We start from the raw sequence: 27,073 nt of genomic DNA on the forward strand, positions 1-27,073 counted from the left end.
CGGACTGCCCTAGGCTGTCGCATCAGTACTCCAACGAACATACTGTTAGCAGAATCCAAATTACCATATATCAATGATCGTACTAAATTCTTGTGTAATAATTTCCTTATTAGAGCCATTTCTAACACCTGCACACAATCCAACAAAACAATAAAACAATTTTACTACAAAAATAAAAATAAAGCTAAAAACCTCAAAGGGCTGATGGAACATTGTATTATCAATATTTTTAGTTCAATTAAAAATTTATCCATAGAAAACCGGTACAGTATCTACCGTCATGAATATAGTACTATCACTACCTCAGTCCCAGTCAATACCGAAATTGGCTATTTACTTAAAAATTGCGACTATCCAAATTCAACACTGGACAATTACCTATCAAATAGTTCTTCCTATTCAATTTATACTGACGGTAGCAAAATATCAGGAGCCAATTCGGTAGGGTCAGCTTGCTTCTGTAGTGAACTAAACGTATCAATTGTAAGAAGTTGCCCTACTACCTTATCGGTTTTTACTGCAGAATGCATTGCACTGAATGATGCTCTAGATTTAACTCTTCTTAACACAGAACACAATTATACAATCCTATCTGATTCTCTCAGTGCTCTTCTTTGCCTCCAGCACCCGAAGATAGACATAAGAATTAACCCTTACATCCTCAAAGTAAAAAAAAAATATAATGAATTCAGACTAAGAACGGTTAATGATAGCCATATAGAATTTATTTGGATTCCATCTCACTCGGGTATTTGGGGCAACGAAAGAGCTGATGCAATGGCCAAATCTGCCACTATAGAACATTCCGATAAAAATATCAATATCCCAATGACAGATTTCAGAGAAATTTTAAAACGAGACTGTATTTCAAACTCCATAAGACGCATTAAAGAACAAGGGAAGGAAAAAGGAAAGGAGTATTTTGAATTCTTTTATAGAGAACTTAAGAAACCGTGGTTCTGGGGCAAAAAACTCACACGTGAGTTTACTACTACAATCAACCGTTGTAGATGCAAGCACTACAATCTTGCCGCTTCCCTGTCTCGAGTTGGCATAATCAACTGCGCGAGATGTAATTGTGGCGCCGAGAAGCAGGATCTTAATCATGTTGTTTTTCAATGCCCTCTGTACGAGGCACAGAGAGTCGAACTCATGGAGGGGTTCAAAAACGCAAATCTGTATCTCCCTCTGGACATGAGATCCCTTCTTGTAAGGCCAAACATTGTAGCATGCAGTCACATACATCGTTTTGTTAAAAAATGTAACTTACAAATTTAAGGTATTCACACCACATTACTCTTGTAAACCGTAATACTCATGTATAGCGATATAACTCTTACGAGAGTTTCACGAAGCTAATTAATAAAATGTCGAACTTTACAATTCGTTTCTTAGACACTTCTAATTCACTTAGTTTTTCATACATATGCATATTGTTGGTGACAATATAGTATTATAAAAAAATTCGGTGGCCTTTTCAAATAATGACACTAACATTTGAAATGGAGACAAATAATACACATTTTAATTACTGCTACATATAGCAATATATTTAAGTAAAAAATGTATTCTGATGAGACACATGATATTATGATGATAATTCCGTCATAGTAAAATTTCGAACTCTTAATAAATATTGTGATTAAAAGAAATGATCTTACTACAATATCTACTGCTAAAAAAGCATTATAAATAAATCTCGAAGGAAACTAAAGAAAAGAGGATAAATTTGAGTATGTACTTACCTGATCCATTTGGTAATTTCATCATTTTTACGCTAAGCATGTATCACTTTGTAAGCATAGAACACATGAAAAAGTCACTGATTTCTCAAAAACGATCAAAAATGAAATGCTCCGAATGTTTATTTCATGCTTTTGTAACATTCGTGGCGAATACATTGTGTTTACAATATTTTCATTTTATGTGGGTGTGGATCAGTTTACGCTCGCACGTACCGGAGCAGACGATTATTTCTGTTATTTTCGCAGTAGCAGTTAATTTTTTTTTTAGGAATAAAGTTTTCAAAATTCGAGCAAAACAAATCCTGTAGCTCACTGCAGTCATAATTAAAAAATGGAATGAATATTCAAAATGTTTAATTAGATATAATTCAAAAAGTATCATAGATATAAAGATGTAATTTGGTACAATTCAAGTGCATAGTAGGTAAAATTGATTTCATCACTAATCATTTAATTACAAAAAACAACAAAATTATAAACGACGAATTTAGAACCGTCTAGTCGTTTACAAAATTAAAAAATCGTAAAAAGAAATCATGCCAAATCATGATCCATATGTTTAGTTAAATATATGTGTATAAATTTTTCATTACGGATATACTTTTTAAAAAATGTTTTATTGCCGCATTTTCGAGGCAACTGATCCTTCGAAGGACCCAGTCGTTTGACCAGCAAATGTTTCGAAAACTATTTATCAGGGACACACAGGACCCACGTCGAATCGAGCTTCGACACGCAGTTTAAAACCAAGTTCCCCGCCGTCCTCCTTTCCCATTTCTTCGCCCCTCCACAATTTCGCATCGAAGGAACAAAGCAATTTGTCTCCTCGTTACACATTTGTCATCGATACTGTTCTCCGATCAACTGCAACGAACCACTCTCTCTCGTTCGCCCTCCTTCTAGAATATCGTGGCCCGCTACGATTTATCAAGGGAGGACACGAGAAAGAGATAGCGATGGAAAAGAGTGCCTTTCGAAGAACAAACGCTCACGAATTTCCTCTGACGTAAGCGCGGACCGTGAAGCGATTATTCTTTCTCGCGGTGATCCTCATAGACCTATCCCTCGGAAGCCGCGCTCGGAGTGCCGTTTTATCAATACCAGTGCGAGAGTACGAACACAGTTAGCGTGGCATTCATCCGGATAGGTGTACGTGGAAATGTAGGCGAACGCGAACGCGAACGGGGCTGTATCACGGACCGTTTTCATTTTGCCAACTGAATATGATTTGCCATGAGGATGGGTATGTAGGTTAGCGCTTTCGTGCTTCCAGCTACGTGCTGTAAAGCATTATATACCGCGGTGGAGTGCCCGTCGAGAGGGGAGCTAGCATCAGCCGGGCTTGCGACCTTCTTTCGTCTTCGTCGGTTATCAACGACACCGCGGCTCCTGCGGAATAAAGTGTCGCTTCCTGTCCGAGAACGCTCGCCAGAACTGGGGTAGGGGTGCTGAAAGAAGGGTCGAAAGTGGCTCGAGGGCTACCCAGGATCTTTCATCTTTGATATTAAATCTCGGAATTTAGAACCATCAGTTCTCAGAGTGCTTCGAATATTGTCAAATAACGGCCCCGAACATTCCAATTGTATTTCTTTGATTTGTATCGCGACACGTCGGCCAATCACCACGTTTCGTGACAAAAAATATTACAAACAAAAGTTGGTCGATACTTTGTCAGCAACATAGTGCTTCTTTCAATAAAAAATCAGGGTTATCCTTAATTTTTTAAATGGTATATTGTTTAGATTCTTTATTACTGAATATACAAAATCCAATGAAACATTCCTCGGTAATCCATGTACTAGATTTTTAAAGAAATTAGAATTAACTTGTCCTCTTCGTCTCTTACAAACAGTTTAATAGAATTAATTGCTTTATTCAATTAATTTAATTGTATATTGTTTACATTTGGTTTCTTAACGTGTAAATCATTCGTAAATGTAAATCTTTATTACTGAATATACAAAATCCAATGAAACATTCCTCGGTAACCCATGCACTAGATTTCTAAAGAAATTAGCTTGACCTCTTTGTCTCTTACAAGCAGTTTAATAGAATAAATTGCACTATCTTGATTCCCGATTAAAAATTATCAAAATACAGAAATGGTCGTAACCTGACAAGCCAGCGTAACACAGTTGCGAACAAAATTCAACATGCAGTGGTGGGTTTGATATTTTTTCTCATTGGTTATTAAATAATTGCGTTTTGAATGTACAGAAATTGGGTTAATGGAGTTTCAAAATTTTGAGACTTTAAACCCTTTGCGTGTATAAATCAGATATCACGTGATCCGCTGTCGTTTATTTAACGCTTGTGATGATGCCTTCTGTGATTTGACGTCGTCCCTTTGATATTGTGAACGTATTTATTAAAATATTTTCAAGCATATGTTTTACAATGTTTATTTCAGATACGACTTATATTCTGATCCAATGATTAGTAGAGTCTGTTAGAATTACATATTATGCTTTGAAATATTTCACGCAAAGCAAAACTATTAATATTTTATATGAAATATAAAAATTTGTTTGACGTCCTTTTATAGTAATGTTATGAGAAAGAAATTCTGTTAAAATGTTTCATTCATGACGCAGAATTTTGAGTTATTTTCTTTAAAGCATTGAACAATTGACGTCGAATCGTGAAGTATTTTATCGTAAGTGTAAAATGTACAACACCATGTCCCGAGATATTTTGTCCTAAGCGTTGAAGGAACGACATCAGATCGCAATATACCATGAGTGTGAAGAGGTTAAGTGACGCTTCCTGTTCGAGGATGTTCGAGAGAATAGGGACGGCAGTACTAAAAGAAGGGTCGAAACGAGCTCACAGAAACCTTCGGTGAGTGGTTCGAGGGCCACCAAGATCCTCCATCTTTGACATTATAGGCTTGAAACTCAATATTTTACAAATAAAAAGTTAAGATGTTAAAGTAGTTAATCCAATTTCTATTACCTTCAATGACGGTCTGTCCGTACCCTCTTAACACGACGACCTTTCTGTCCCTGTCTTGTGACGGCCCTGATACTACTTTACTGAAACCTAGGATTAGAAACCCTAGTATGCCAATGAAAATTGCGTATTGATTATTTAATGTGACGCAGTAAATATAACAGGAACTTGAGGCTCAGTCAACGGTCTAGGAAAATATTTAATTAAATCAATTATACATACTGCTGTTTCTAGAGTTTGTATTAATATTATCCTTGAATAATATATCGTAGGAGAAACAGGAATTAAATCAGATACGAAGTCAATGTGCTTGCGAAGATAATAGACTGCAATTAACTGTCTACTGTTTTTAGAATTGATATTAATATTATTTTTAATTGGTATATCATAGAAGAAATAAGAACTAAATTAAATTCGAAATTAATGTGCGTAGCAAAAAAAAACATCCTGAAATTAATTGTCAATTCATTCACGTAGCGTGCACGTTTCATGCCAACTCTAAAGTCAGTTATGCACGTTGTCAGGGAGTCGATACACAAAATATTATTTAACCGCGGAAGAAAATAGTGCAGCTCCAATTTTCGCATGTTCTCCGCGAATTTAATTAACAAATAGTCAGCCAGTGCTTTTCACGTCTTTCTCCGCGTCCTACGCTTTTGCACACTCGCGCAGAAGCACGAATTGCGATTGCAGCAAATTGAATGCCCTCTCCTTCTCCCTCCCACGCCGTTTTTCATTTCCCTCCGACTCTTCTTGGGCTTTCGCAACGCAAGTGCTTCACGTTCTTTCATTTTCTACGGGACTGGCCCTTTCTTTTAATTGAGCCTGTAAATCTGAACAGCTGGTCGTGCCTCGCGGGTTCAAACAGTAATTTCTTTTCTGTTTAAATACGTTTACAACCTCTTTTTTGTACGTCGTTGAAAGGAGTCGATTGCTAAGGTACAAACAATACCGCTGTAAAGTATTTGATTATACGCTCCGCGCAATTCTTTATTTCTATTTACCTAATGAATGTGCTCCCATGTTTGAACTTATTTGTTTCGCGAAAAACAAAAAGGATATTGTTTGCCGTATCAAATATCAATTGGTAATATTGTTTTCTAAAGCGCGGTTAATTGATCCTTCCAGAATGTGTTTCACTTTGTAAAGGCCAATTGTATACATTTTAGAAAAATAAACAATTTATAATCAATTGCTGAAACTTCTTTGGGTACATAGAGTCAAAGTTTATTTCAAAATAAACATAGAAGCTTAAATTAGAGTAGTTGTTACGTTCATAGAATAGAGGATGAAAAGCCCTTTAAAATGAGCGTTTGTACAAGGTGATAGCGTTATTTGTTCCGGAGATATAGCGATTTTAGTTTCGAGTCGATGCGGTGGCTAGTTTTGGAGATATAAGGGTCCGAAGCTTTGTTTACATTTCGTTACGGTCGCGCGAGTTCATTGATATCGCGCGCGTAGATAGTAAACAGTGCGTAGTAAATTCTTGGAAATACTATGACTTCCTGGTCACGTGACTGTCTCGACTCACGCGCGAGAAAGAGGTTCGACGCGACACGTCAGACGGAGACAGCGATAGTCGAATTAAGAAAAATACCCTTTTACATAAATTACGATATCTTGAAAACGGAAAGTCGGATCGACAAATACCAAAAGCCATTTTAAAGAGGAAGCTTCGCCGCTGCTAACAGTGGCTCAATTATGGATAAAGCTCTAGTAATTTCGGAACTGCACGCGTCTAAAGTTTTATTACTTTTAATACGCGTTAATAGGCGTTCGTAAGACGGAGAGTGGAATTTGAAAAATTACCTCTTCATATAAATAACAATATCTCCAAAACGGAAGGTCGGATCGACAAAAACTAAAAATCATTTCAAAGAGGAAGCTTTGCCGCTTCTAACGATGTCTCATTTGTTAATAAAATATTAGTAGTTTCGGAACTGCACGTATGTAAAGTTTAACTATCTTTAATACGCGTTACTGGACAGTTCTAAGACAGTGGAAACTGAAGATTCTTTTCTTTCATCTTTGCTATGTATTTCCTATTGATATCGAAAGCAAACCAGAATTCGACACCAAATTTTGTCCGGTTTTTTACAAAATAATATAAGTCGTTTAACCGATAGGTTTAGTGTTAAAGCGTATCTAACTAACTTTTTCATAGCAATTTTTGACGGCTTTGACGACATTGTGGGGCTGCCTAAAAGGCAATTTTGAGCGTCTCGTTCATTATGTTCAATTTTAATACAGACCGGAGTGGTATTATTTTCGAGCGTCGTGAGTTAGTTTCGTAGTAAATGGAATTCTCGTTTTCCCGCTGAGAAGGGTTTCCTGCCGCGTTCCCTTTATTTTCCGTATAACCACTTCGCCTTTCCCTTTAACTCAATTTCCGAACTTGAACAGCCAACCAGACGCGACTTTATTACGCGGGTATACTGCCAAGATGACAGGTGGTGGTACAATCAGGCGTGGGATGATTTTTTGTGTAAAAATAAATTGAACGCGTATATGAAAATTTTATGACACGAGCATTCGTTTCTGAAACATTTCCTTTGTTTATAGAGAAGATCAATATCTACTCTACTAGTTCTTGTAAAAAATTATGGCTCATATATTATCGGTATGAACTGATATAATTTTGCTATAACAAGAAGGATGCGACTGGTTGAAATGTTTATCGAAAGTAATTTGCAATCATGTCATTATTAAATCGTGAAGCGACTTGTACGAGTAAAATTTTTATAATTAGGATTCAATCAGAATCTATGGACATTTAATTGCATCAAGCGTAGTTTGTATCGATCTACTGTCTAAAATTGTTTATTACGTCGAAGATAGGGGACGGCACGCGACGTTTCACGGAGATTGATTACTTGCTGAGACAAACCCGACTTTGCGTGGTCTGTACATTTATGTACATATCCCGGGTCGGCCTTCGTTAGCATTGTTTGTCTAGAGATTAATAATCCCCGTGCCCTCGGAGAGTCTTCGTTGGAGTTGCGTTTAAACGTTTACCAACCGTAAATACACAGATCCAAAGCGGATGAAATGGATCAACTCCGACCCTATTGCACGATTGTCCTTGACTTACTAGTTTTTACGTAGTTATTTCCGTTTCTACTGGGAACAATAAAACATTTTCAAAGACATCGATCTTTCATACAGTCGAAACACATAAAATTATCGATTGAATATAACAATCATCGTTAAAAATAGACATTTCGAGGATTCAGAACTTTCTTACAACTTAGGGATTCGAATACCAAGATTGCTGCACAGTTGGACTTTTTGCAAACATAACTTTAAGAACTTGGGCGTGCAGAGATTTCAAATTTCAAGAAAACAGTACTTGGAAAATTTGAAAGTTCAGATCACCAAGTTTACAGAAATTAGGTTTCCCGTAATTTAAGACTTCGAGCAGTCTTGAACATTGTAAGATATTTGAAGTGTGAGGCCAAGGGTGATATTTTCTATTTAAGATATAATTGTCTTGCTTGATAAGAACTTCGAGTCAGAAATCGTATTGAAATACATTAATTGAAAATATTTTATTCTCCAATTTCGCCAAACGATTTAAATTTAAATATTTTATACGTCAGTTAATTACATGATTTGGATCTGGGTCTTCGAGTTACGCGATATTTATTATTAACATATTTCGAAAAGCCTACCTTTAGGGATTAAATATTTAGAAATTCGGAGATGTCGACCGCGTGTCTACGTCAGTCTGCAGTTCTCGCGTGAATCGGAACAGTGGCGAATTCAGGGTGCTGGGGCGCGTTATCCAATTTCGAAAATAATCTTCCGTCGTAAAAAGGAGTAATGAAACAAGTTCGTCGGTAGCTGGCCAAGGAAGTTAGCTGTCGTCATAAAACACGCGGATTTTAATGAACAAGTTGGGAAATTTCAGTGAGAAATAAAGTACGGCCGAAAGAAAGTCTCTCGAGGGTACGTAGATGCTCTCAAATTATACTGGAAGTCCCGCGAGCGGAGCTCGAGAAAGCGATGCCAGAAGAGTGGAGGCCATATTTTACTTTATTGCGAACGTGTACAGACGACGGTCTTCTTCCTTGTCTCCTGTGTCCCGAACAACAGTTTGTTCTCGTCCCTTTTTCTTCGTCATTTCTTTTTTTTTTGTTTTTTAATATTCCTCCACGACCAGCTATGCCCAGCTAAATCTTTATCCCTGCTCTCGTCGGCTTTCCTCGACTTACTCTTGAGATATTCCGATCGCGGTTACGGTCGTTTGAAGGCAGATTCTCCAATGTTCCTTTGGGGGATATTTTATCTTTCGTCGTTTTAAGGGACCGTTTTGCGATACCTTTTGGGAGATAATGACTTTTTGTTAAGACTTTTCAGCTACTTCTCCGTGTACTCGTGAAATTATGTGGCTCATACAAAGGGACGTCTTGCCTCCCCTTTCGAGACGCAAAATTTAGATTCACCTTTCAATGTTTAAGATACTTAATCATCATAATATTCAATGAGAATAAAAAGCTCCCTTTGTATTTTCCAATAACTCAATTATTGGTTTCTATGGTTGTTGTGCAAAATCGAAGTCTTACATCGTTACGGGTAAACGAGCAGATAGTTTACAGAGTCATTAAGAAACTCAGACTAGCTTAGAGTTATTTTTCCATTTACAGTCGTTGCATTCTCGAAGTGTTTGTTCGACTTGTTCGCGCTTCCAGTTTAACAGCGCAACGAAGAATGTTGCTAAGGGTACAGCTAGCTGCACGAAACTATTTTGAACAGTTATTGTGGGTTAGTATGGTTTCTCGGACATCGCGGAGCAAGCATTTCGAGTATCGTATCAATTTTCGTCTTCGAATTTGCTCGTAGTGCTTATCCTTAAACTTTTGTTTCGTATCTTCAGAAGGGACGAAGGTGTCCTAAATGTTTATACGTATATCGTGTACGTTTGCAGATATTTGGATGAAGTTACAAATTCGTTCCACGAACTATACCACACGTGACTGTAAATGCAAATGCGGAGTTCCAAATGAAAATGTAAATTGAATTTCTAAATACAGGCTGTGGTATTATCGGTAGACTGTAAATTGAAAAGAAACATTCTTTTCCATTTTTTATTTAATTATAATGGATCTGGCTTTATGTCTCTTTATTTATTAAAACCAAGAAAGCTTGAAAGGACATTCAGTATTAGCCAACATTGCTCGACGTATTCAGAAAAAAATAGAGCGAAAATCTAGTTGGAAGAAATGACCCCCGGGGCCGCAAATTAATTGAAACGCATTAGGGAATCTGTATTTTCCAATTTGTATGCGAGAGCGGAATTGGATTATACCGTTTCGAGTCTGAAACTTCTCGTTCGTTTCGAACAAAAAGCCACACTCGCGTTGCTGACCGAAAAAATCCCGAAATTACCTGCGTAATTTCAGGTTTTCCATGTAGTATTAATGAATCAAACAGTACTTCATTAACTGCGTATGCTTACAGCGCGGTAATTAGTGACGTATTTCATTAAAGTATTGAGTCTATATAATTATGGTAATGTAATTAAGGAATGAACACGCAAAAATAAGATAATTGTATATTTTTTTAAATTAAAAAAAAGAATCCTCAGATATCACCGAATTTTTCGAGTTGAAAAACTACCGAACGCAACCCTTTAAGAATCTCCCTTGTTGGTATTGTACAAAATTTCATCGAGCCTGTTTTCCAAGGGGTACTGATCTCAGCGATATTGTCCACTTGGACAATCTCCAACTCAAACATTTGCCTGTGCTTGAACCATGAATTGATTGACATATGTCGCGTACGGAATATTCTACGGTTCGCAGACTATTATCATCCGAATCTAACGCATCGATGCATCGATGATATTCTGCAACGAGTGTTGTTCCTCTCCCGAGCGTGTCTCGGTCTCGTTAGCTTTATGTAATCACGTTCGTCGGATTGCAGCCAGATTGCGACCGACAGTCGGTCGGGCATTAGTGTACCTACGCTTCATTATCGCAAATAATTGATAATTCGACAATAGGATGGATCATCAAGGTGCAGAAATAAAATTTCATAGTAAACGATTTCTTCCCCCCGTGCAGAGTAAATTAATAACGGGTTTATCTCCGTTAGCACCTCGACTTATATACTCTCCAGACAGGTACATACACATAATCGTCTTTTATTATGTAATGATAATAGAGTCATAAATCTGCTGGGCTGTTCAACAGACTGGGCCAATTATCAGATACGAAATAAACACTGTATCGTGGATGGTAGTAATATTTTTAACAATTTCGTCATTTTTCTTCAGTATATTAAGTTTAGAATTATTTTCAATTGTTTCAAACACATAACTTCTTTTTAATATGTCTTCTTAATATATCTGTATTTAAATGTAAATGAATTTCGAAGCAAATGGACCCGAATACGACAGTGGGATTAAAGTACTTTACTCGGTGATAAAGTCCTTCCGGTAGATAATCCTTTAATTATATTGTACGGAGCATTAGCCTGAAGTTATTTGAAGTTCCGTTCGCGTATCAGATAAGAGATAAAATTATAATGAAACTATAATATTGATTAAGCTGCAGGTTGTTTCGTGATCTCTTTGAACTTTGACTTTTAAGTCGATTTCTGGAACTCTGTTGCATTTAAAAGGAGTTATGTGAGACGGACACTATTGAAATCATTGCTTACATCCTTTAGTCAATTCCTCTAATATGTTAAATAGATAGTTAGAATTGTGAAAATTGTTGGAATTTATATAGAGAATTGAAACCGAAATTAAACATTCATCGAATTCGAATTAGTGAAGCTCTTTTTTATTTCATATAGCAATCATTAGAATTGGCGTTTTAAATATTAATGGATTTTGTATATAAGTATTTTTCAAATAAATATTCCTCCGATTCGACGTTTACTATATTTGACAAATATTAACATCGTTAAAGTCTCAGTATAGAGATTCAAGCACATTTCGATAAATCATTCCTCAAATACGCTTGATTTATTTTCACAAATATACTTTTGGATGAAGCAGAAGTTACAACGATTCAGGTCAGAAGTTCACGTTTGCCTCGGCGGAAACGCATACGCAAGGAAATGGAAACCAAAACGTTATAAAAGTAATGCGTTCCTTTCTTCCCTATAATTGTGAAAATATTTTAATATTTCTTTCCTATACGAAGCGTTCTACTACTCTTTTTCAACTATTCTTCTGAACACATTTTAGTATTACATAAATTTTGGTAATAGTTTTTATTAATTTGTTTTTCTTAACAGCATTTCCATGATCTAGGCCCTCTTATTTCCCCCAAGCAATTAGATTTATTATTTCAAATTGGTATAATATCGAATAATTAAAAATTTGATTTTGTGAACATTTTTCAGCAATGGAATTCGAAGTCGTAAAGAATCTGCAGCATTTAAATTATTTGATATTTCGCGTTGGCGCAGCTGGGATCGATCGATCTTTTGAAGTTCGGCTCGATGCGTAATTTGTGTTAAATATTTTAGTTAACGAAATATAAATTACTGGGTACTGTATAGTTTCCAGAATTATTCAAACACGTCTTCATTCATGGAAGTAGGAATTTCTGGAAAGCGTTACTCGCAGACTACGGTATGCAATAATTTAGGGCAACTCGTGTGAAATAGTATTGCAAATAACGTTTCATAACTGCGAATATTGTTATACGAAATACGCTCCTTGAACTATTTATTGTTCGGTGCAATTTCAAACGCTATCTTAACTGCATCTGCAAATATCCATGCAAATCGCGACAGATACCGCGGCTGCATGTGGACCGAAGTTTTGTTCGTGGCCAAGTTGAAAATTTGGTTATAACTCGCCGAAAGTCTCGTTGTGAACTAAACCGATTCCAACTTACAGTAAGATTCAGCTGTAATTAGAAAAGTTTCTAGCAACAGAATGTTTCTCTTGTTTATTACCAATTTCTTCGCGTCCCTCAATCTTTTTCTTCAAATTCTCGACGTCGAAAAATCACGAAGTTCACCGTTTACGAAACCAATGCATTTCGATCCCGAGCTCGTAACAGTTCCCCGAGACATTTATATTTCAGAATTGTTCGATGCCGGGAAGCTGGAAATTAACAAACTTTTATCTTCGTTACTATGAGGCAATTAGTACAGATTACGAGAGCAATGTTGGTTCTTCGCTCTTGTCTTAAACAAATTCTTTATGTCATCATGTATATGAGGAATGAAAAAAGGTGGTAGTAACAATATTTGTTTAATTCTTTCATAGTATTTATGGAGCACGATTTAACATCTTAATGACGTGACTAATTTTATACCAGACAATCTCTGTTATCTTGTTTCTTCGCGTTGTTCTCTGTAGAAAGAAAATTTAAACTGAGTTAATACTGGTACTTATTTGGTTCTTTTGACGTAATTACAGTGTATAATATATGAGAATTCTTGTTTACAATATTGGATGCTTAGGAAGAGAACGTTGGACATATATTTCGAATATTCGAAATTTTATTCTCGCAGTATTTCATTAATATTTATTGTACGCATAATGAGTAACCCAGCCCTTGTCTCTGTTATTAAATATTTAAGTATCATGATATGTCATCATTTCTACAACGAAAGCATCGCTGTTTTCTGAGAACTGCTTAATCAATGCCCATATTTTTCCTTGTTCCAAATATCGTAAATTAGAATTAGTACGCCAACAAGCGGTAATACAATGGTAAACATACTAAATTTAAAAATGAAAGTGAAAGCAGACGTACAGTATCTGATTGCAGACACGGTGCACGATATGTCTGTGTTATTATTTCAAGCTTAGCATTAAAATTTCAAGACATCGCGTCTGTCCACTAATCACTTTTTCTACTTACACTGAAGTCTAATTACACGCACACCCGATGATTCTGCAAAGTCTAACTCTTATTCCTTTTTTCTGCAAATTGTCCCATAAACGAGATCGTCATTAAAATTTATTCTCAAACAGAATCAAAACTATCTGACATTAACGAGATAATTCGTTTCTCGTAAAAATTAGGAAGAATTTGTAAGAACGATCATTTCTTTTTCGTTGCTCCGTAGATTATCTCATAAACGAGATCACCATGAAAGAATATTCTCAAACAGGACCAATGTTACCTGACGCTAATGAGATAATCCACTTTAAATGAAAATTAGATAGAACTTGTAGTGACGACGAGGGTCAAAGATCTTTGATCATTTTTCGCTTCGTTGCTGCCGGAATTAGCCGATATCGTGTCTGCAAATGGCGTCATTCATAGGCATTCAACGAGCAGCAAACGGATGTAGGACGCATAGTTATGGCGAGAACGCCGGAGTTAGTATTCACGCAATTCATGGATCCTGCTAGTCAGGTTTTATCCAGGACCGAGAACTCGATAGGACATTAGGGATATTACAAACGAATGAGCTGCACACCGTTAATCAACGGTAAATCGAACCCCATCCGTTGCATTACGCGACCTTCCTCATAGCGTTCGTTCCTATAATTCATAGCGGGGGCGTGTAATGGTTGTATGTTGCGAAGATGGTTAGATCAAAGTGAGCAACGCTACCTTGAATAGAATTACCGATGTCAATGAGTCTTGGACACGGACACTGATCGATCTCAAAGCGGTTGGATCGAACGAAACCTTTAACGTTTTGCCACTAATAATTTGCTATCAAGTTTCAATTTACGATTTAATTTTTGTATATTGTTAAGAGTTGGAAAATAAAATGGCTGAATTTTTGATAGCACTGTGAATTTCCATAAAATGCATAGTAGGTGGTTGGATATTTGTCGGTCAATATGGTCGATAGTTTTAATGGTTATCAGGGAACTTTTTCGCAGATGTTGAACGCTGGACAAACAAACGGTACTTATTTCATTTGATTTAGTGCCGGCCGCGAATTTATGCTATTTCCTTATGAGAGTACTTTTTCTCTCACTGGTTGGCGCGAATAAATCTGAAAATAAGAAATTGCACGGCAAAGCGAAACTTTTCAATGCTCCATTTTTCAAGACACGGAAAGGTTTCTCTGGTTTCTGGGCCAGCGGAATAGAAGTATTACGTTTTTCCTCGCCGTTACCTTCCTCTCGGTAAAAATCAATAGGCAAGGGAATGAAATAGAAATCTCGTAGATGCGAATCCACAGAAAATTGAGAGCGATAGGATACACACCATAATTAATAATTATACAAAATGTTCGAAAACATAAAACTTGCAAAGCATAGTTACCGTAACACATGACAGTACCAATTAAAAATTTACAACAATAAAAATGTTCTCTTTTAAGACAGAAAATAGGAACATATTGCAATTTAAATTATTGCACATCCAGAATATTTGTTTTTAATTAACATTCGCTCGATCAACATTAAATTACATCGAAAAGGTTTCTTTACTCGCTCTAATTGTTCACTTTCGTGTCGCAGGTTTTTCGTACTTTCTTCCTTCGCGATTGGTTAATTAATAGAAAGAAAAGATTTCCACAATGGTGGAGCAATTTGTGGCGAGCTGTTCGCAACAATGCAACCACGCGTTTCCCTGACAACGACGTTCCTATTGTTTGTCACGTATGCGGTCCTCCGGGGAACTTAATTCAATATTCCAACGGAAATTACGGTTTTTATAAAATGCTCAGTGGTACAATCTTAATGAATTTCCTCGTGGCATTCCCGTAAACAATTTTTACGCGCAATTATACGTTACATTCGCCGTGCATTAATGTAAACAGAAATCCAACGGTAAATTCTCTTAATACGTTGTGCGTTTGGAGGTTTAAATTTTCAAATTTTATTCTTCCTGCGCAGCAACCGAAGCAGATTTAATTAAAATTTTACGGAAATTTATGTTGCTCTTGGCACGGACGTTTTCGAGGAAGATGTTATGCTTCGTAATTATGAAATCACTTTTACGTCGACCGGCACAAACGTGATTTTCATCGAATGAGTGAAAAATATTTTCGTAGAAAATGTCCAACGGTTCGATAATTTTCAAAATAATAGCTGGTAATATTTAAACAATATTCGTGGCGCTTTTTCTATCGAAACCCCAACATATTTCGCTTATAATGGCTACGTAATCCGATAATTGAACATTTTTTAGTTACGAGTCTTTTTACGTCATTTTTCTTGCGCGAGGATGTAATATATGTGACATTAATATGTTTCAATTACAACGGCCTCATTTTTTATGGCAGGGATTCTCAACGGGAGTCATGTAACCTCCTAGTAGGCCACGCTGTATATCTTGGGGGTCACGGGTGAAAAATTTAGTAAAACGGAGCGCCATAATATTTGTGTGCATCACGAAATTCAATTTATTATAATTTATTAAGTATATACTTACCGATTCTTTTTACGAACCGCAATTATGAAAGATCTGGCAAAGATAAATTTAACACAGTGCCAAGAGACAAACATATTTGAACAATACTGTTTTATGATATTCAAATATGAATAATTGTATATGCACATCCAATAGGTGTTCGATGCATATGCATAGAGTGGCAATCAACGTGTTAATTAATTTTTCAATTTGTGGTGAAGATTATATTTCTGTAGAATGCTATCGTCGCACGTATACACATTCCATCAATATTACGTAAGCATAAGGATATTCGAAAATGAGAATGGATTCGATGTGTGCGTCACTGCCCTCTTTTCGTGAAATCGATACACGTATCGCGGCACACGTGTATTTTACCCAGGTGCTCTATGGGGTACGTGTATTCACGTAGCTAGATGCTAGGTTGCTTTAGCTTTTCAACAATGGCACGCCATTTTGCTTTGCCTTCTATCGTTTGCTTCCATAAATCGTGGTTTGTCCTTTCATCTGTATCAAAATCCTTATTCCAGAGGTGCATATTGTTTATACAAGTAAAACGTTCCATTTAAGACTTTGAAGTCAGAATTTGTTATTCTCAGTTTTTAATATTCCTGATCAAATCTCACTTTTGATCAGAAAACATTGTAATAACTTATAATATTCAACGAATTGGGATATTGTTTTTCATGGTATTTTCATGGCATGGTATCAGCATTTCATTCTGTTTCTTTGAAACGATACTTCTCTATGTTCTTGAATACAAGGTCTATCAATTATTTTAGTAATTAACGACGCCCTTTTAACAACCTCGTTTCAAATTAGCTGTAAGATTCAATGAATAGATTCCACCAACTGACGTAATTTGTATATATTCTAGTAAAGGGAAGGACGTAATAATGTGAACAGTACTTTGCAGCATAATCCCTTTAGTACAAGGGAAATGTTGTTTTTAATCAAGGATTCTAAGCAGACACCAAAGGGAGCAGGTGGATAATCCAGTTAACTTTTATGTTCGTGAAAACGGGAGGGTCGTTGATCGTTCTTTCGTAGCAGTTTTGTTGCTTCCTTCGTTTTAACCAAAGGGAGTTGAAAATCTAATGGTATTTCCTATTCCATATTTCTGATAGAATCTCTCAGTGTTTACTGTATTTACATGTAGTATTTGTTTTTAGATATCTTTCTCTTTATCCAACAGTTTGAATTGTAATGCACTATACATAGACTGGTTTCTAAAAAATCAGAATTTAGACATTTGTAAAACAAAACTTAAGCTGTTACTCAATTTCGACGATTGATACTCGCTAAACAGTATTCTTCCAATTTATAAGCTCGCAAATGTTTGAACCTCCTTTCCTCAACACGTTCGACACATCAGCGTTCACTGACCTACTGCGTCTCCTATAGTTCCCACCAGCAATAAAACAGTAGCCTCCTCCAGCGATGAATCAACGTTAATTACAAAAGCATCGATATTTCATCGAACCTTCCCTATCTTCAGCCACGTTACCGAACGTTGGAAGGCTCGCATAGCGTTCTAGCAATTAGCACGTACATACGAACGACCGGGTGAATACCTGTCGCGGCGTACCGTAATCCGAATAAAAGCAGCACGAAAAGGGATGATAGATTACAGGCTTCGTTGGCTGCCAGTTGCCAGAATATCCGTGCTCATCTGACATTCCAGGAATCTCTTCGTTCGTCTTCCTGAGAGAATGACAAACTTCCGTTATGTCGATGGATCACGGGTCCCCGCGAATCCACGAATCAAACTTTTTAATGGAAAGGACTTCTCGTCGCCGGGTCGCGGGAACTATTTTTCGAAAAACGATATTCCAAGTTTCCCATCCACTTTACTTGACCCCTGCCACCCTACGAGGGAGTGATTTACATCGCGGAAGGTGTCACGGGAAAACCAGGAATATTACCGGTTCTACAGGATGTGGTTGTGAATTATCTCGGGTCACGTGAAATATCTTCAGACAGGTCTAGGACGTGCTTGTAAGACCTTAATGCCGTTAGAAATTTCAACGCGCGTGCACACGGCGGAGTCGAATTAAGCCCAAGAAATATTTTTATCGCCAGGTCACGCATCAAAGATCGCGCGGCGTACGAAACTTATATAATGTTATTTTTCGTGTGTAACTTCTTAGAATCGCGTTGAAAATTTCTTCTTTTTTTATGGAACAGAGTCTCCATAACGCTTATTTTTATTGTCGCGAAGATTGCAATATTCGTTTTGTTATTTCTCCGACATCTTCGTCGGCGAGAGGGTAAATCTATTGTAACGGCGAAACTGTTTCCCCCAAAATTCCTCCTTACGACACTTCAGGATCCGGCGATAAGGTATCTTGCATTCTCATGGGATTACCGCAACGCTCTGTTCCTTATCCTTTCTTCTTGGAATAACCCTACTAGTATTCGAGATAACACACACATACTCAAGCACGCACGTTCACGAATGCAGATCTTTTGTGAAACACTTATTGTTAGTAAAATGTCGCTCGTTTCGTTTCAATTGCCTCCGCTTCTCTTCTCATAGATTCTGATAACAACAGTACCTACATTTAGATAATTTGGTTAGCATTTGGCGTTGATCGACTGTCGAGCCTATGATTCTTTAAACGTAGAAATTGGATTTATATTCCCTACTATCTTAGTTGTATATGTATTTTTAATTTTAAAGTGTTTAAAGACTTTATTTATTTAGGAAATTCTAGAAAAGACTTTGTTTACATTCCCTACTATCTTTATTGTATATGTATTCTGAATTTTAAAGTATTTAAAAACTTTATTTTTTAAACGAATCTTATTTTTATATATCAATGAGAATTTTGTTATTTTAATAAGTTATACTGTTTGTATTTTCAATGCTTCGTCAATGGGAAATTTTAATTATAGCGAACGCATAGTTGCAAGAGCAGTGGTGCAGGATATTGATTCACATCCTATATCTGCGTAATACTTATGACATCCCCTGATACTAAACACTTGTATGCACGCTCTTCTCCCATATCTTCGCCTAAAAGTTTGCTCGGAGAAGCTGAATGTTTAATCGATTTCGTCGCCCTGTAAGCTGCCTCATCAGTCCCGCAGCCATGTTTGTTTAACCGCAGCTCTATCGAAGGTACATTTTAGGAACATAGGCGGATTAATATTTCGGTAAAATCGTTGTTCACCATCGACCAGCGTACCCAGGAACGGGAGAGGTCGGAATTAGCATAAATTCACGCAACAACGTGGCCTCGCATGCTCCAAGTATCACGCGACCGCTTTTGGTACTTAGTTTCTTCTCTATTCTTTACAAAAATTCCACGCGACAGTTATTTGAGCTACTAAATACGTGTAATCTAATCTACGAAATAATTAATAACTATATTATTACTGTTCTTATACTGCAATTATGACACCTTGAATAATTTTGGCAGCAATGTCCAATTTATGTATAACAGATTAACATGAAAATCGTTGGACAAGAATAATTTTCATTATATCTTCATATATTTCTACAAGATTTTATAATAAAAATTATTATGTAGGGTCACGCAACCTTACATTTTCTTTATATTTTTTAATCTTTATAAAATCTGAAGCTAAAGATGTAAAACTAATTTCTGCAAAATTTCAGCCGCTTATCTCGATTTAATGAACTTCAACGTTTAATACCTCGAAAATTGTTTCAGCTACAGGATTCAGATTGTATAAAAATTAGTTTGTCATCGTTGCTTAAATATATTTAGGAAAATATAAAGTCGTGGGTTTGATTCGATACTTTATTATTCGGTTTGTGTATATTACATAACATTAGAAAAAGTTTATATAATGCGAACGACCCATCGACTCCGACGACCAACGGCCGCATGCAAGCGATCTTTATCGACCTTAGCTCAAGATAAAAATCGCTACTCCGCTTTCAAGTGAATTGGTGGTCTCGATTTTATCACTTGAAAGCGGGAGTTACTGTACCCCAGAATGCACACGAATATGTAGAGTCGAGTGTACTATTGAGACCCGAGAAGTACAGTCTTAGAATTCCTCGGAATGTTGACTCCTTTCTTACAATAGAAAACTTTTCGATAACATTAAATGCACTGTCAAGAAGATCTTCTATATTTACGATCGTCTATTCGCGGAGAAAGCAGTCTGACGGCATATTGAACATACTAGACACATATACAGAGTGTTCCACCACCCCTGGAAAAATTTTAATGGGAGATTCTAGAGGGCAAAATTATTAATAAAATTTGTCCACCTACAAGAATTTTTTTTCGAAAGTGTGCAGGATTTCGGGGGTATGCCTATTTACCAAAAATTATTGTAATTGACCCCCACAACCGTAAATAATTTTTCCAGAATGATTTGAAACTTTACAATTTCGGCGAAAAATTTAGACACCTACCCCTGTCGATTTTTCTTAAAAATTCGTTTTTAAAGAAAAGTTGTTTAATACTTTGTTGTAGGTACCTATGAGCTCTACTTCAGAAAAAAGTTTCTTCACTATTGTTAAAAGCATATTCACTATTGTAGGAATTATGGCTGTTTGAAAATTCGACCACTTTTATGAGGTTTTCTCATTTCGCGGGGTCAAGGATCAATTTTTCGAATATTTTTGGAATTTCTACATATTCTTCACTAAAATACGCGTCGTTTGCATTTTGAAACATTAAAATCGTCCAATCCGTTCAGGAGTTAGGTTGTTTTAAAGATTTGCATGAAATTTCGAGCAAACATTTCTGACCAGAAACTATATTTTCGGTATGGAATTTTTTTCTCGAAAGTGAGCAGGAATTCGGGAGTATGTCTAATAACCAAAAAGTATTGTAACTAACCCCTGCAATTGAAAATAATTTTTTTAGAACAATTTGAAATGTTTTTTTTCGCAGAAAAATTTCACACCTACTCGAAAGTGGGTAGAATTTCGGAGGAATATCTGTTCACCAAAAATTATTGTAATTGACCTCCGGAAATGAAAATAATTTTTCTAGAACTATTTGAATTTTTTTTTTAACCGAAAAATTTCAGCAGCTACCTCCTGTCGATTTTTCTTAAAAATGCATTTCTCATTTTTAATAAATTTGGTTGGCGCTGTACGAAAATGTTGTCTAATATTTTTTTGTAGATATCCATAAACTCTATTTCCGGACTAAATTTCAATAAAACTCATCGACTATTATAGGAGTTATGGCCGTTTGAAAATTAGACCACTTTTTTGGGGTTTTTCTCACTTTACGGGATCAAGGAACAACTTTTCCAATATTCTTTGAATGTATACATATTCTCCATTAAAATACGCGTTGTTTGCCTTTTTAAACATTAAAATCCTTCAATCCGTTCAGAAGTTATGCTGTTTTAAAGATTCGCATGAAATATCAGGGAAATATAGTCAGACATTATATATTTTCGGTAATGAATTTTTTTCTCGAAAGTGTGTAGGATTTCGAGGATATGTGTATTGACCAAAAATGATTGTAATTGACTCCCGCATGCAAAAATAATTTTTTCAGAATGATTTGAAATTTTGTAATTTCGCCGAAAAATTTTCCGGTCAGTATGGAAATTTAAAGGTTAATAACTTTTTAACGAAGCCTCAATCAACAAATTGGTATTCCTGATTTTCGTCTTATTTTGGCCCCTAGAATCTCTCAGTTAAATTTTTCCCAGAGGTTTCCGAACAGCCTGTATATAAATGGGAATAATATGGAAATACACTCTGCTTGAATTGAATAACTTAGATATCGACACATTTGGGAATCGCTGTATCATATTTTAACAACGTGCAATACAAACTTCGATGCTCATAAATAGTTAGGACTCTTTATAAACGATGCCCAATAGTCAAATAATTCACTCGTTTCAACCTGAAATCTGGTGGTCCTGATTTGTTTCCAATAAAAACACGAACCACTGCTATGTCGAGCTCCTTACCTCGTGGCACACCACGGGACTATTTTTCTAAGTCCCCGGCGCTACCTTCGCGAGAGATAGGCAGTAACAACATATAAAAATTTATCTCGATTCCACGGTCCGTTATGTGAGGAGAACGGAAGACTTATCTGTCTCAATTTCTCTTCCCCGGTGCCAGCATCGCCAGGACGAAAAGCTGGCTGTTTGGCGGCTCCAACAGCCCCCTCGTTCTACGTCGCGTCTTCTTTCAGCCCGGGAACGTTGCTAAACGACGTAACTTTTATCGGCGGGCATCTCGACTTTGCAAACTGAGTTGTTACGAGGAAGACGGCGTCGCCCGATGGCCAGACGGTCGAGGGAGGCTCGAAGTCGTTTAAACTTCTATGATGGTTTGACGCTCGGCACCTCTTCCTTCAAATTGCCCCGAGCATAATCGCTGGGAAGAATAACAGGTTGAAGCAGGGGATTTAACTATGTGCCAGTTATGTTCAATGCTCGAACACGATACTTGCGCACCTTTCGCTACGTTGCGTATAAAAGTCGATTAGACACAGCGTAGTTCGTGTTATTGTCGCTAAACTTTATAAAACGATCCTCGTCTTATTTTTAGAATAGAAGAGAATCGATCCACTATATTCCTATTATTTGATTTCCTGTAAACTTCTAAGATTTGCGTCGTCTCGATTGTGATGTTCATTGCTCGAACACGATACTTGCGCATCTTTTGCTACGTTGCGTCTAAAAGTCGATTAGACACAGCGTAGTTCGTGTTATTGTCGCTAAACTTTGTAATACGATCCTCGTCTAATTTTTAGAATAGAAAAGAATCGATCCACTATATTTCTATTATTCGATTTCCTGTAAACTTCTAAGATTTGCGTCGTCTCGATTTCAAGCCAACGTTTAGTATTTTTGGTCCGTATTCAATAACAGAAAACCACAGTACACTTTCAATCCACAATGAATCACGCGTTTATCTACAAAATCTGTCTGCGTATGGGCGCGGCGTTTTAATTGTTTCCATTGCAAAATCACAATTATAACGATAAAGCATACGATCCGAGTCGAGCTCGCGTTTTACAGTCCCCTGGAAATTACGTAAACAGTTTTATTTTCCACGGACACGTTCGATGCGGAACGCCGATTCGTCGTGCGCCGAATTGGCTATTTGTTTGCATTCAGCCGTGGGAACGATATATAATGCTGCAAATATTATTCGAATATCGCGACGGATCATCCAACATCTGGGGCTACTTCCAACTATCGTAAAAATTGAACTGTCATCAGTCACGAGAACGTATATCCATCCTATAAATTGTATATATCGTTCTGCTTTCCCTACGACAACAAAATATTCGACGAATATTATTTTAATCAAAAAATAGTTACATTATTTTAGCATACACTATTCGAATATTTATAGAGGAAAGTGCATGTCAGATTTTTATTTTGAAATTGTTACTATTCACCTTCCAGTTAAAATTATTAAAAAATATTGTACAGCAGACTTTGACGAGCTGCCATATGTATTCCCTAACAGCGTATTTTGACTTGGATGGACGCTTTCCCATCAGCTTCGCGCGTCGCGGCTCGCATAGTTATTAATATGCAATTTGTTACTGTCATTCGTTCTCTTCTAGCGGGCGTAAAAAATACGAACTGCAATATTTGTGCGTGCAATTGCGGGCCGTCGGTGACGCGGGAGCTCCGGAGCCATCTCAGTGTAATCAACGAATCTGCATGGCCGGGGGTTACAGTGTGCAATTCAATCGAATTTCGTTGGATATTTCAATATCGGGGCGATTCGGGCAAATTTCAGAGGGAAAGCCTGGACGCGCGCGTTGCCAATGTGTGTTAAGCCCTTAAAAACTGATATCGCCGCTGCCGCAGCGAAACTTTCGGGGACAACAGCGAAGCAAATCGCGTTAATACGAAAAATTTAATTCTTGCGATTTATACGAATCTATTAAATATGCAATCGGTGGATACGCTTTGCTGGTACGCTAAAATTTCATTTTTAAATCCAAACGAATACAATATCCGTTCGTTCGAAGCGCAACCGACCACTATGATTTGCATTTAGGCGTTCTATCGGATAAATTACAGTGTAAAAAGTATTCGTACAGTGACTGATTACGACTGAAATGCTGAATAATAATATTTTTTAAATAAACATGTTACATGTATTCTCCAAAGTCTGTAAAACAACAATATCAAATAAACAAAAGAAATATTCATAATGCTTATATAAATATAAAAAAAATGAACAAAATAATAGAAATGAACGCTTAATAAGTATTCGTACAGTTACAATTTATTACATGTAGGATTTAAATTTTGTTGTGTGAACATAACGTAATTAGCATTTTTATAACCCACTATACTTGTACGAATAGTTTTTACACCCACTGTAGATCCTTTTATTAATTTTTCATACGCACGTAATTTGTCATAGCTGAATCGTATGTTACTCAGATTTTAACTTTTACATTATAACCATGTTCGAGGCATGTTTAAATAATAGATATCGCAGAGTCCACGCTGAATATTTTAAAGTACTTTCGTCATTATGGAAAGAGCGACGCTCCAAGTATCTGGATTGATAATTTCCCAAGCGACCCGCAGTCTGAACCCGACGGATGGGATTTTTCGAAAATCGGGAATCACGACGCAATGGGGGCGGCATAATTAAGGAGCAGTTTCTGCTTATAACGCTTCGATATTTAGAATTCTGACGGCATCGCGCGGTGTTTCGGAGTCCCGGATGATATTCCGACGCACGCGATCCCCGTCACTTCAGCCGTCACGATCCGCAGCGCGCAACAAAACAAATCTTCATCTCGAAACGAGCGACGGGTGTTGGTTTCACAGGGCCCTGGTAATTACGTCTCAACACCTGACAGTTATTACGATCCTGTCCCGATGCCTTGTGCGGTAGACCCATGTGGCATCCGCGGCTATTAACGAGGAGGATATTAACAGGATGATGAAATGAAGCACAAAACAGAGGTTAATAATTATTATTGCTTGACGAGCTTCCGGTTCGCGGGATGCAACAAGGACGAAAGGAATAATTAACGTGTCGTGGAAGAGATATCGAGGCTGTAAAACTGAAGTAATGAATTTCATCATTGTCGAGATATGATTATACTGCGTGGATTAAGCCTGTTTGATAAATTAGAAGAAAATCTGAAACGCTTGGTTCGAGTCTCCTATCGATTTTTGATTCGTATAATTAAATATCAGTGGACAGTGTTAGTAAGCAGGTTAATTTATTTAATTTGTGCTCGTACATTTCGTATTACTTATTATTATACAAGCTAACAGGAATCACATAAATGAAATATTTAATTACAATACCAGCATTTATTTTATGACAGGTAATGTTTATTGCTTGTATTCTATTTCGTTGACAGATTTTGTTATTTAAATTGCTGTCCAAGCACGAGTAATTATTTTGTTTGTTGTTAGCTCGTTGCACGCTTGATTACAAATAATTACATTCTCCCCCATAAGGTATCATTAGCAGAAAACGTTAACATAAATATACAATTTGTATTATTAGTATAATTAATATTAACAACCAGCTGATCCCTCGTAATGGTAATGGAATCTGCAATAACGTGAACTAGCAATTACCGTTCGTATTATTATTGATATGATATCCACGTAGAATTTCCAGGAAGGCAAACAGGTTCGATCTAAATTAACAATTTATGCTAACATTAACCCAAAAACTGTTTCTTTTAACGCTAACTAAATTTCGAACCCTTTTTAGCGGATAACTAAAGATACAGAGGCTCTTCTCGAGCAAAAATTAACATGGAAAAAATACAATCGACAAGTTTGCTTAATAAATAGAGTTTGGAGTCGGACGGTTTGGCGTAACGAGTGTCTCTGGTGGTTTCAGAATACTTGGCATGCGTAGGCCGAAGGAGGAAGCGGGGGGAGAACTGAACAGGACCGAGGAGCATGGCGTAGTGCTCGTTTCGGGGGTTGCTGGCAGATCAAAGGACGCGAAAGAGGGTCTGGCCGCTCTCGAGCGATTCGAGGGCCGGTGAGCATCGCGACGGGGCGAGCAACCCCGTTGCCTCGGCCAACGTCTAACAACCCTCCCGTCTGTCACCGTCGACGAACAACAGAACAGGTAGGGATGCAGCTTTCTATTCCTTCAAAAGAATTTCTCCTCGCTCGTTGCATTAGCCCTTTATGGATACACGAAACCAGGAAACAGGGGTTCGTACGAGTGTAAGGATAACTGAGCTTGTTAGCGCCTGCCGACTCCCGGGGTTCACAACACGCTCCCGAGCCTTTTGCTACCTTTGGTTCAAGGATTTTAGTATACAATTAGCACGCGTTTAAGGTAAACTGAGAGCATTCTGTCGGGAATGAATCGAGTTTGAAATTTGCATTTTTACCGTGTAGAGCGAAACAGCTAGTTAATTGTAAGGGCTCGCGACTCGAGGGCCTTCGTTACTTGAATTTACTTTTATCGTCCTGGAATCCCGGTGTAATTGGCGTATTTAGAATTTGTTGCAACCAACGTAATTCATAGAATGGCTTCGAAGATACGCGGGTATTGTAATCTGGAATTTTCGAACATCTAAAGGCCATGTCAATGCTGTATTCGATATTAAACAACTGTGGAAACCTTCTGCAAGTAGAAAATTTGGTTACAGCTCGCTCACTGTATCGTTCGATGTTAAATATAGTTACGAGTTTGAATACGTGTACGCGTGTGTGTACAAGGTGGCACCGAAACAGGTGATCCCACCTTGGTAGCGTATTTTACTAAGGATGAAAAGGGGTCATATAAACATAGGTGTGGAAACTCTCCCTTTCCGAGGTATAAACGTGCTATAAATCCCGGACTTTCCGAGGGGCTAGATATAAAGTACAGCACTGCCTTGGTAACTTACGAGTCGAGACCATTTCCGTTCAATTACGGAAGAAAAGTAATCCTAGCCTTACAAGTAGAACACTTTTTTTTAAGGTTCGATACGGCATCAGATTTTTCTTTGTTGATACCTTCAAGCAGTAGACTTTTCAGATAAAACATATAAATGGAAGTATTGTCTTTATTGCATAGTGTTCTGTTGTGTTGAAACCTCTTCAGGTATGATATGAAAAGTTAGTAAAAACAAACGTCAAGATAGGAATGTAGAAGAATACAAAGATACA

The 27,073-nt window shown here is 37.1% G+C and overlaps 1 protein-coding gene across 1 annotated transcript in view; it reads left to right on the forward strand.

Moving 5' to 3' along the window:
• The window catches only part of LOC122401181 (inactive rhomboid protein 1), a 327,337-nt gene that overhangs the window by 14,929 nt on the left and 285,335 nt on the right, over positions 1-27,073 (forward strand). Inside the window, exon 2 of the mRNA XM_043403149.1 lies at positions 25,803-26,039. The gene's annotated coding sequence lies outside the window, so the exon portion shown is untranslated. The remainder of the gene's footprint in view (positions 1-25,802; positions 26,040-27,073) is intronic.

This window comes from Colletes gigas, unplaced genomic scaffold (assembly GCF_013123115.1).
Source record: "Colletes gigas isolate AHSC1104 unplaced genomic scaffold, ASM1312311v1 Colletes_gigas_Sc00022, whole genome shotgun sequence".
NCBI lineage: Eukaryota > Metazoa > Arthropoda > Insecta > Hymenoptera > Colletidae > Colletes > Colletes gigas.